Consider the following 12,276-nt stretch of genomic DNA (forward strand, 5'->3'; position numbering starts at 1 on the left):
AAAAACACCCTTAAATCACAAAACAATCTGGAGTCAGTCTGTGCTTTAGAAAATGTGTATTAGCAATACCAGAGGCAAAATGCTACATCAAATGTAATGTCAAAATACCAATGTCACACAGCTCTAGTCCATGCGGAAACAAAGCAGATGTCACACAGTGGGACCCACATGTGTGAAATGGTAAGGGAAAGTGACAACCTAGTGACCATACACTGGGTGAAAATGACAGACAGATGAGAGGTAGTAGAATTAAATCAGATGTAGCAGATAGTGTTGTCTTCTTACCTGTGTCTCACTGGAAGTATTGCAGGATCACTGTGTTCCTGTTGTCTATGTCCTCTTCTTCTGCTTCCTCGTCTTCACTGTCCACGGGCTCCACAGCTGCCACAACACCTCCATCTGGACCATCCTCCTGCAGAAAAGGCACCTGTCGCAAAGCCAAGTTGTGAATCATACAGCAGGCCACGATGATCTGGCACACCTTCTTTGGTGAGTAGAATAGGGAACCACCTGTCATATATAGGCACCGGAACCTGGCCTTCAGGAGGCCGAAGGTCCGCTCTGTAATCCTCCTAGTTCGCCCATGGGCCTCATTGTAGCGTTCTTCTGCCCTTGTCCTGGGATTCCTCACTGGGGTCAGCAGCCATGACAGGTTGGGGTAACCAGAGTCACCTGCAAATGTCGAGGGAAATCTGTTAGACACACACTAACTCTTAGGGACAGCCCCAGACCCAGACAACTATTCACAATGTCTAGGCTCCATGTCCTCACCTAATAGCCACACACGGTGCCTCTGGAGTTGCCCCATCACATAAGGGATGCTGCTATTCCTCAAAATGTAAGCGTCATGCACTGAGCCTGGAAACTTGGCGTTCACATGGGAGATGTACTGGTCTGCCAAACACACCATCTGCACATTCATAGAATGGAAGCTCTTCCGGTTTCTGTACACCTGTTCACTCCTGCGTTGGGGGACCAAGGCCACATGTGTCCCATCAATGGCACCTATGATGTTGGGGATATGTCCCAGGGCATAGAAATCACCTTTCAATTTAGGCAAATCCTTCATCTGAGGGAAAATGATGTAACTCTGCATGTGTTTCAGCAGGGCAGACAACACTCTGGACAACACGTTGGAAAACATAGGCTGGGACATCCCTGATGCTATGGCCACTGTTGTTTGAAAAAACCCACTTGCTAGGAAATAGAGTACTGACAGCACCTGCACTTGAGGGGGTATTCCTGTGGGATGGCGGATAGCTGAGATCAGGTCTGGCTCAAACTGGGCACACAGTTCCAGGATTGTGGTACGATCAAGTCTGTAGGTGATGATCACATGTCGCTCTTCCATTGTCGACAAGTCCACCAGCGGTCTGTACACTGGAGGATGCCGCCATCTCCTCACGTGCCCCAGCGAACGGTGCCTATGGAGGAGAATGGCGAGCAGAGAGTCAGTCAACTCTGAGGTACCTAAACACAGCTTAATCGGAAAATATTTGCAAATCGACATTGGCCTCTATCATTGTCTAAGCAAGGCCTAGATTTGTGTGACGTAGTCCAAAATAATGGCATGTGGGCCCATGAAATGGCGGTTGCCTGACCTGTGAAATGGGACAAGGGGATATGAGGTAACTGCGCTGGCGTTGTACACCGTCGCGGTAGGCGGTCGAAGACCGCAGCGCAATCCTGCATTGGTTAACATTGGACCCGGTCCCAGGAGCCAATGACGATGTACGCCGGCAGTGACGGTATGCACCGCCGCGGACGTGACCGCCATTTTCTGTCTGTTCACTCACTTGATACCTGATCTTCGACAGGAGAGGACCTACACTGCAAGTGCTGCTGTGACCTCAGTCGGGAAGAGACAATGGCTCGTGTGTCTGGGCAAAGGGCCCCTGTCTTCAGCTCGGAGGATTTGGAGAGACTAGTGGATGGGGTCCTCCCCCAGTACACGCTACTCTACGGTCCTCCAGACAAACAGGTGAGTACACTGTGAGCATGCTGCATGGCCAATACCAGTGTGGAGTGGTGTGGATGAAAGATAGGGGGGGTGAGAATGAGGCGTGCATAAAACGACAGTGAGTGCATGTGCGTCATGGCAAGGGTAGGGATGCGGGCCAATGACTGTGACGGTGCGGATGGTAATATCTTCTCCTTTTCCCCTGTACCATTCCTGTAGGTCAGCACCCACCAGAAGAAGGACATTTGGTGTGCCACCACAAGGAAGTCCGGACCCTGGGGGTCTACCACAGACAGAGCACCCACTGCCGGAAAAGATGGGAGGACATTCGGCGCTGGAGCAAGAAGACGGCAGAGGCCCAGCTGGGGATGCCAACGTGGGAGGGGTGCCCATCGCACCATGACTCTCCTGATGTTCAGGATCCTGGCGGTGACGTACCCGGAATTGGATGGGCACTTGAGGGCATCACAGCAGCCACAAGGGGGTGAGTACACTCTCATTCTGCTGATTCAGCGCGCATTGGAGGTGTGTGGGGGGGGGGAGGTGGGTTGTGGGTTCCCCTAGACCAGGGCAAGTTTAGTAGGCAAGGTCCATTCTTAAGGCAGACCCTGTGGCACCCCATCCCAGATGTGTACAGTGCCAAGTACACTTAGTCAGGCTCCTGTGACATCCATGTGTGCAGCAATCGGGCATAGCCTTGTAACCCATATCCCTGGGATTGATTAGGGAACTCCAAGTGCACGGTATAGTGCAGGGGGCTTATGTGTCTGTAGTTTCTGCCAACTGTAGTGATATTGCATGCACTCAACATGTCCTTCTTTCTTCCCCCCCTTTTTGTGGTCTCCCTGTTCTTGTGTGCATTAGCATCATCAGGGGGAGGAGCAGTGGCACCGGAGAAGGAGGGAGCTGCATCCCACAGAGTCAGAATTCACCAGTGGGACGGAGGGCAGGGGAGCTCCACGGCGGGGACAGGAGCTGAGACCAGCGACACGGACTCCTCCTCTGATGGGAGCTCCCTTGCGGTGGCGGGCCCCTCTGTGCCCCCCCCGCATCTACAGGTACAGCCGCCACCCCCCTACCAGCACTGCCCTCCCAGCAGCCCCTCAGCGTTTGCCCCGTGCCCGCTCACCCAGGAGGGTGGGCATCTCCTTCGCCCCAGGCACCTCAGCCCCTGCCCCTGTCCCCCCTGCTGCCCTCAGTGAGACGGCCATTGACCTCCTCAGGTCCCTAACTGTTGGGCAGTCTACCATCTTGAATGCCATCCAGGGTGTAGAGAGGCAGTTGCAACAAACTAGTACATACCTGGAGGGCATTCATTCTGGTCAGGCAGACCATCAGCAAGCTTTTCAGACTCTGGCCTCAGCACTGATGGCAGCCATTGTCCCTGTCTCTAGCCTCCCTCCTCCAACTTCCTCCACCCAGACCCGAACCCCTGTACCTCAGCCTATCCCTAGCACACCATCAGACCAGCATGCACACACCTCAACACACAAGGGAAACTCTGGCAAACATAAGCACCACACATCCCACAGGCACTCACGCAAGCATCACACACATGCAGACACACCAACATCCACTGCCTCCACTGTGTCCCCCTCCTCCTCGTCTCCCTCCTCCCTCCCTGTCTCGTCTCCACTCACACCTGCATGCACTACATCCTCAGCCACTACGTCCATCACTAGCACACCCACCACCACCACACCCCGCTCACGTGCAGTGACAACCCCCACTACCATTCACACGTCCCCTGTGTCCTCTTCCAGTGTGTCTGTGAGCCCAACTCCCAAGGTACACAAACGCAGCCACACACCCACCCAACAGCCATCCACCTCACGACAGCCTCCAGACCATGCACCTTCACCCAAAGTCACCAAACGTACACCTCCTACCACCAATACCTCTTCCTCCACTCCCAAACCCCCTCCATCTAGCCGTCCCAGTGTTCCTAAGAAACTTTTCCTGTCCAACATTGACCTCTTTCCCTCACCTCCCCCAATCCTTCAGTCTCCTAGGGCCCGCCTCTCCAGGTCCCAACCCAACACCTCAGACACAACATCTGCGGGACCAGTGGTGCCAGTAGTAACCGGCTTCTGGAGTGCGCCAGGCAGCAGAGCAGCCAGTGTGGCAAGGAGCCAGAGCACAGACAGTCCCCCACCAGTAAAGCATAAAAAGTTGGACAGTGCCCGGTGGGAGAGGGGAAAGAAATCAGCCACCAAAGCCGCTCCCAGGGGTACACTTGGGGGTGTGGAGACAGCTGCGCCACCATCCAAGGTGGGGAAGGGGCACTGGAAAACTGTCAAGTCTGGGAAAATCTGCACGGCGGACAAGACCGCTACAAGCCCCGCTGCCCAGGACACCGCCGCCATCAGCACCGCTGCCCAGGACACCGCTGCCACCAGCCCCGCTGCCCAGGACACTGCCGCCACCAGCACCGCTGCCCAGGACACCGCCGCCACCAGCAGCGCTGCCCAGGACACCGCCGCCAGCAGCACCGCTGCCCAGGACACCGCCGCCAGCAGCACCGCAGGCCAGTGAGCGCCAATGATTCCGACGCTACTGAGGCCGCCACGGGCAGGATGAAGCACTCTGGGCACCCCTCCAGAACCAGTGGAGTATCACATCCACTACCTCAGTCCTTGGCAGGATGAAGCACTCTGATCACAAAGCCCCCTCCAGAACCAGTGGAGTATCACATCCACTACCTCAGTCCTTGGCAGGTTGAAGCACTCTGGGCACAAAGCCCCCTCCAGAACCAGTGGAGAAAGGCATCCACTACCTCTGTCCTTGGCAGGATGAAGCACTCTGGGCAGAAAGCCCCCTCCAGAACCAGCGGAGTATCACATCCACTACCTGAGTCCTTGGCAGGATGAAGCACTCTGGGCACAAAGCCCCCCTTCAGAACCAGTGGAGTATCACATCCACTACCTCAGTCCTTGGCAGGATGAAGCACTCTGGGCACAAAGCCCCCTCCAGAACCAGTGGAGAAAGGCATCCACTACCTCAGTCTTTGGCAGGATGAAGCACTCTGGGCACAAAGCCCCCTCCAGAACCAGTGGAGTATCACATCCACTACCTGAGTCCTCGGCAGGATGAAGCATTCTGGGCACAAAGCCCCCTCCAGAACCAGTGGAGTATCACATCCACTACCTGAGGCCTCAGCAGGATGAAGCACTCTGGGCACAAAGCCCCCTCCAGAACCAGTGGAGAAAGACATCCACTACCTCTGTCCTTGGCAGGATGAAGCACTCTGGGCACAAAGCCCCCTCCAGAACCAGTGGAGTATCACATCCACTACCTCAGTCCTTGGCAGGATGAAGCACTCTGGGCACAAAGCCCACTCCAGAACCAGTGGAGAAAGGCATCCGCTACCTCAGTCCTTGGCAGGATGAAGCACTCTGGGCACAAAGCCCCCTCCAGAACCAGTGGCGTATCACATCCACTACCTGAGTCCTTGGCAGGATGAAGCACTCTGGGCACAAAGCCCCCTCCAGAACCAGTGGAGTATCACATCCACTACCTGAGGCCTCTGCAGGATGAAGCACTCTGGGCACAAAGCCCCCTCCAGAACCAGTGGGGTATCACATCCACTACCTGAGGCCTCGGCAGGATGAAGCACTCTGGGCACAAAGAACCCTCCAGAAACCAGTGGAGAATGTTATCCACTTGAGAGACTGTGGCTTTGCACTCCCCAGGATTGAACAGTGGGCAAACCACCCACTGTAGAGACTTGAGAGACTGTGGCTTTGCATTCCCCAGGATTGAACAGTGGGCAAACCACCCACTGGAGAGACTTGAGATACTGTGGCTTTGCCCCGGATAGAACAGTTGGCATGGAGCCCCCTTGTGGATCTGGCGTTGTGCACTCATCCGGCTGAGGTGCACCCCCTTCCCTTCCCCCTGAGGTGCCTGTTTTATTTCTATCTGATGCCCCAGCAGTGTTCTCTCCGTCTTGTTCGGGTATTGAGTGTGGGCCTCGCGCATGCCTTTTGGGCCCAGTGGTCCACGGACTATGATAGTGGAATACCTTGGACTTGTATTATTGGTGTATATGTTTGTTTATAGTGTGAATATCTTAATATATGTATATATTTTTGATTACTGTCTTTGAATATATTACAATCATTAAACTCATTTCCTTTTGTCCTTGCATTCTTCCAGGGGAGGTTGGGGGGCGTAACTGTAATGTATCATGATGTATTGGTGTGTGTGTTGTCATGGGTGAGGGTGGGTTGGGGTGGGGGTTTTGCGTGTTGGTGTGTGTGTCACTGTTTTTTCCCTTCCCCCCTCCCCGTGTCGTAGGTGCAGTACTCACTGTGGTCTTCGCTGCCGGTGTTCGTGCTCCTGGTAGAGGAGCAGGAAGATAAAGGCTGGAAGAATCTGAAGTTCCGGTTCTATGGCGTCCTGGTTCCTCGTGGGATGTTTAGAGGTGAGCGTTTCCCCTTCCAAGTCCTGTTTCCGCCGTGTTTTTGTTTGCGGCGAATCCGCCACAGAAAAGGTGGCGGAATGGCCTGTTCTGATAGGGTGGGCTGTACATTGTCTTCCACCTGTCTGTTGGCGGTTACCGCCGCGGTGTTTGTTTGTACCGCCGTGGCGGAGTGTTAAAGTGGCTGTCTATGTTGGCAGTTTCCGTGATGGCATTTTTTTTCCGCTGGCCTGTTGGCAGTTTTACCACCGCTTTAACACCGACCGCCAGGGTTGTAATGACCACCATTGTCTGCTCATGTCCCAAGAGTGTGCCGATCCCACTACTCTAAGAGTGTCCTGAACCGTTGTTGTATTCCTTCTTCATTTTGCAGCTTCAGCAAATAAGTAAACATTACTATTCATTTACCATATTAAATGTCACTGGCCCCACTAGCTATCCCTGAAATACTTTACAACGCACTGCACCTATGTGTGCCTGTAGGAATCTGCTCTGAATATACTATAAAAAAATGAGATACACTGTGGACAGAGTCCAGGGGTTACCCAGAGGCTTAACAGAGGCCAAAGTAGATAATACTAATTCTCTCTTTTGTGGTAGTGTGGTCGAGCAGTTAGGCTTATCAGAGGGTAGTGCAAAGCATCTGTTGTATACACACAGACAAAGAAGAAGCACACACTCAATGAGTTAACAGCAGACCAATGGTTTTTATACAGCAAAAATATATTTTCTTAATTTATTTTTAGAACCACAAGATTCAATTTGCAGGTAAGTACCTTAAAAGATTTGTATTTCACATAGGTATCAACAGTACTTTGTTTAAAATCGGTATGCAATACAGTTCTTGAAATATTGGCAATTATCTATTATAAAAGTTAATTTTGAAAAAGTTAGATCGGTTTACAGGTAAGTACAACACTTACAGTTCAGTCTCCAGGTTTTAGGAAGTCCACCGGTTAGGGTTCAAGTTAACCCCAAACACCCACCACCAGCAATACAAGGCTGGGTGGGTGCAGAGGTCAAAGATGAGCCATTGTAACGTGAGCTTCTATGGAGCCGGGTGCAGGGTGCAAACAGGACGTCGGGTTTCCAATGCTTGTCAATGAGGATAACCCGTGGATCACTCAGAGGCTGCAGGAGAGGTCCAGTGGGGTGTCTCAGGCACACCACTGGTCGGACAGGGAGGAGGGCCGGCAGCTGAATGTGGCTGCACCGGGTGCCGGTTTCTCCAAGGCCTGGGGGCTGCGGGTGCAGTGTGTCTTTAGGCGTCAGATATCTTCGTCCGGAGCTTCGCAGTCAGAGGGGTCCTCGGGATTCCCTTTGCAGGCGTCGTCGTGGAGCGGTGGAGAGGTCAACCCAGGGTGGGCACTTGCTCACAATCGCCTGGCAACCTTCTCTTGTAGGGTGGATCACCTTGACATGGGCCGTAGGCTCAGGTGCACAGAGGTCCGTACTCACGCATCCGGAGTGAGATGGGAATCCTTGAATGTTGTTTTTTCTTAGACAGAGCCGCTGTCCTTGGGAGTTCATGGTCCTTTTGGGTGCAGGGCAGTCCTCTGGAATTGGGCAGAGGTTGCTGGTCCTGCTGGATGCGTCACTAGTCTTTTGCAGGTTCTTTAAAGCAGGAGACAGGCCGGTAGGAACGGGGCTAAAGCAGTTGTCGTCTTCCTTCTTCTCTGCTGCGGGTTTCAGCTAAGCAGTCCTTCTTCTTGTCAGGTCGCCAGGAATCTGGTAAGCTGGGTTCAGGGAGGCCCTTCAATCCTAGATTTAGGGGCGTTTTAAGGGTCAGGGGGCAGTAGCCAATGGCTACTGTCCCTGAAGGTGGCGACACCCTCCTTGTGCCCACTCCCTTTGGGGGTGGGTGGGCACAAACCTAATCCTATTGGTCCCTGTCCTCCAAACCAAGATGGAGGATTCTGCGGGGAGGGGGTCACCTCAGCTCTGGACACCTTAGGGGTGGTCCTGGCTGGGGTGGTCACTCCTCCCTGTATTCCTTAATTTTCCTGCTGGACTGGTGTCAAAAGTGGGGCTTTGTCTGGGGGGATGGGCACCTCCAATAGCTGGAGTGCCAGGGGGCACTGTAATCAGAGGCATGAGCACTTGAGGCTAACCGCCAGGTGTTACAGTTCCTGTAGGGGGAGGTGTGAAGCATATCCACCCAGGACAGGCTTTGTTTCAAACCACAGAGGGCACAAAGGCTCTCACCCCATGTGGCCAGAAACTTGTCTGAAAGTGGCAGGCTGGCACAGACCGGTCAGCCCTACACTAGCAATTTGACTAACATATAGTGGGCATCGCTGTGTGCATTTTCCAATAAAGTTCACACTGGTATCAGTGTGGGTTTATTGTGCTGAGAAGATTGACACAAAACTTCCCAGTATTCAGTGAAGCCATTATGGAGTTGTGGAGTTTGTAATGACAAACTCCCAGACCATATTCTCAATATGGCCACACTGCACTTACTATGCCTAAGAATGGACTTAGACACTGTAGGGGCATATTGCTCATACAGCTATGCCCTCACCTGTGGTATAGTTTACCCTGCCTTAGGGCTTTAAGACCTGCTAGAAGGGTGAGTTACCTATGCCACAGGCAGTGGTTTCTGGGCATGGCACCCTGAAAGGGATGCTATGTCGACTTTGCCTTTTTCTCCCCACCTGCACACACAACCAGGAAGGCAGTGTACATGTGTTTGGTGAGGGGTCCCTTAGGGTGGCATAATACATGCTTCAGCCCTTAGGGACTTTCCCTGGACACAGGGCCCTTGTTACCATGGGTACCGTTTATAATGGACTTAACTGGCTGCCAGGGTTGTGTCAATTGTGGAACCAAAGGTACAGTTTTTGGGAAAGAACACTGGTGATGGGGCTTGGTTAGCAGGATCCCAGCACACTTTCCATCAACACTAGGCAAAAAGTAGAGGGGTAACCATGCCTACAGGAGCACTTTCCTACAATGCCTCTTTGGGAAATGACTTTACAAACTCAAAGCTTATAACATTTTTTGTTCTAGAGCACAAGCCGACTAATCAATCAGATATATCATATCTAAATCCACTCCAATTCATAACCATTTGTCATTGTTGTAAGGAAGCAAAAGGATCCAGTTATGTACTTTTATAGTCCTATATACCACACTAATTCAGATATTTTTAAACTGCAGGATGCCCAGTCAGCCCTTAACCTCACCCATCCCTCACTGGCAGTGCCAGGCTTTAACCAACCAGCAGTTGGTAGGTATCTTGGAAAGAGATTTACATGCTGAAAAACAGTGCTCTGGTTTTTGCAAAAGAAAACAAAATGGTAGTGGGCCACACTGTATCGCAGTATAAATCACTTCCTTTATTTAGCAAAAAGACTACTTTATTAAGACAAGTATGTAGAATGAATTCATCAAAAAAACAACTGTAAATATCCTAGTCTCACTAATACATAAAGGGGGTCATTATGACCACGGCGGTCGGCTTTATTATGGAGGAAAGTACTGCCAACAGGCTGGCGGTGCTTTTCTCCTTATTATGACATGTACCACACCGACCGCCACGGCGGTAACGACCGCCGCACTGGATACTTTACTCTCCAGCCTGGAGGCCGTCACTTGTCCGCCTGCGGGATTATGACCCTGCCTACCGCCATGGTCTTCGTGGCATCCTTACTAAAAGGCAAACCATGGTGGTAGGCACTATCAGTGACAGGGAATCCCTTTGCTGTCACTGATAGGGGTCTTCCCCTCCTCCCTCCCCTTCCATAGGTTCCTCCCCCACCCTTCCATCTCCAGACCCCCCAGACACGCCCCTCCTGTCACACATGCATACACACACCCATTCCAACATACATCCACGCATGCATACATACATTCACACAAACATCCGCACACACTTACATACATACACGCATTCACACAACTCATCATACACGCACTCACACATCCATACATGCACACACACACACAACACGCAACACACACCCGCATACATGCACGCACAGACATACACACACCCCCCCCAGACACACACACAACACCTGTCACCCACCTCCCCTGTCGGAGCACCCGACTTACCTGTTGTCATGGGGTCCTCCGGCAGGAGACGGGACGAGGCGCTGCTGCCCGCAACAGCGTCCGCCAGAAGAACACGGCTGGTGGCAGTGTCATAATATGGCCGGTGGTGGTCTACTGGCATGGCACTGATGCTAGAAGCAGCACCCCCTTGTCGCCATCTGCTGGCATGGCCACAGCCGGATTTCCGCCATCCTTCTGGCAGAAATCCAGCTGCAGTCATAATCCGGCAGACGGTTGGTAGCCACGGTGACGATCTTTTGGTGGCCGTCGCCACGGCCGTAGGTGGTTTTTACCAACATGGTCCTAATGAGGGCCAAAATCTCTATATGTTCCCCCACCCTTAAACTTTCCAACTTGATCAACATTGCCTCAACAAAAATCCCCAAGCTCTTCTACCTTTTCCTTTCTTTCTTTATTCTATGCCTGTTCCTTGCATTCCCAAATCTTGTGATCTGCCCCCATCAAGGATCCCCAAGCGAACTTCTCTAATGTGTTTCAAAGCCCCATCCTTTACCTTTCACTTCCCCTGTGTTCTGTCCTCCCCCGACAGATGGATATGCCCGCTTCAGACTCTCCACCCCTCAAAACTACTGCCACCCTACCATACCACCCTAAAAGTGTTTTCCTGGCGCACCAACTTGTCAGCTGTACAACTCTAAATCAACTATTTTGAACACCACAGTTTTTCATTCCATAACTTTTCAAACAATTCCCTTACTTCCAATAGGTAGTAAGCTTAACCAATTTTTCATAAATGAACTCCATTAGACCTAAACATATGTGCATCCATTTCTTTTCTGTTCTTATGAGACAATATTTTGATACCCACTGTAGGGAAATGCCTCCCTTGGCATGGTTACCCCCTAACTTTTTGCCTTTTGTTGATGCCAGTTATGATTGAAAGTGTGATGGGAACCTGCTAACCAGGCCCCAGCACCAGTGTTCTTTCTCTAATCTGTACATTTGTTCCACAATTGGCACAGCCCTGACACACAGATAAGTTCCTTGTAACAGGTACCCCTGGTACCAAGGGTCCTGTGGCCAGGGAATGTCTCTAAGGGCTGAAGCATGTAATATGCCACCCTGGGAACCCCTCACTTACCACATGTGCACTGCCTCACAGCTTGTATGTGCTGGTGGGGAGAAAATGACTAAGTCGAAATGGCACTTCCCTCAGGGTGCCATGCCCTCAACCCACTGCCTGTGGCATAGGTAAGTCACCCCTCTAGCATGCCCTAAGGCGGGGTGCACTATACCACAGGTAAGGGCATAGTTGCATGAGCACTATGCCCCTACAGTGTCTAAGCCAAACCTTAGACATTGTAAGTGCAGGGTAGCACTAAAGAGTATATGGTCTGGGAGTCTGTCAGTTAGGAACTCAAACAGTTCCATAATGGCTACACTGAAATCTGGGAAGTTTGGTATCAAACTTCTCAGCACAATAAATGCACACTGATGCCAGTGTGGGATTTTTTGAAAAATGCACACAGAGAGTGCCCCCTGTATACTGAGATCTTAGAGATGCCCCCTGTATACCAGTCCAATTCCTAGTGTTAGGCTGACCAGTTCCTTCCAGCCTGCCACAACCAGACGAGTTTCTGGCCACACAGGATGAGTGCCTTTGTCACTCTGTGGCCAGGAACAAAGCCTGCACTGGGTGGAGGTGCTTCTCACCTCCCCTTGCAGGAATTGTAACACCTGGTGGTGAGCCTCAAAGGCTCATGCCTGTTGCTACAGCGCCTCAGGGCATCCCAGCTAGTGGAGATGCCCGCCCCTTCGGACACAGCCCCCACTTTTGGCAGGAAGTCTGGAGTAGATAATGAGAAAAACAAAG

The sequence above is a fragment of the Pleurodeles waltl genome, chromosome 6 (genome assembly GCF_031143425.1).
Source record: "Pleurodeles waltl isolate 20211129_DDA chromosome 6, aPleWal1.hap1.20221129, whole genome shotgun sequence".
NCBI classification, from domain to species: domain Eukaryota; kingdom Metazoa; phylum Chordata; class Amphibia; order Caudata; family Salamandridae; genus Pleurodeles; species Pleurodeles waltl.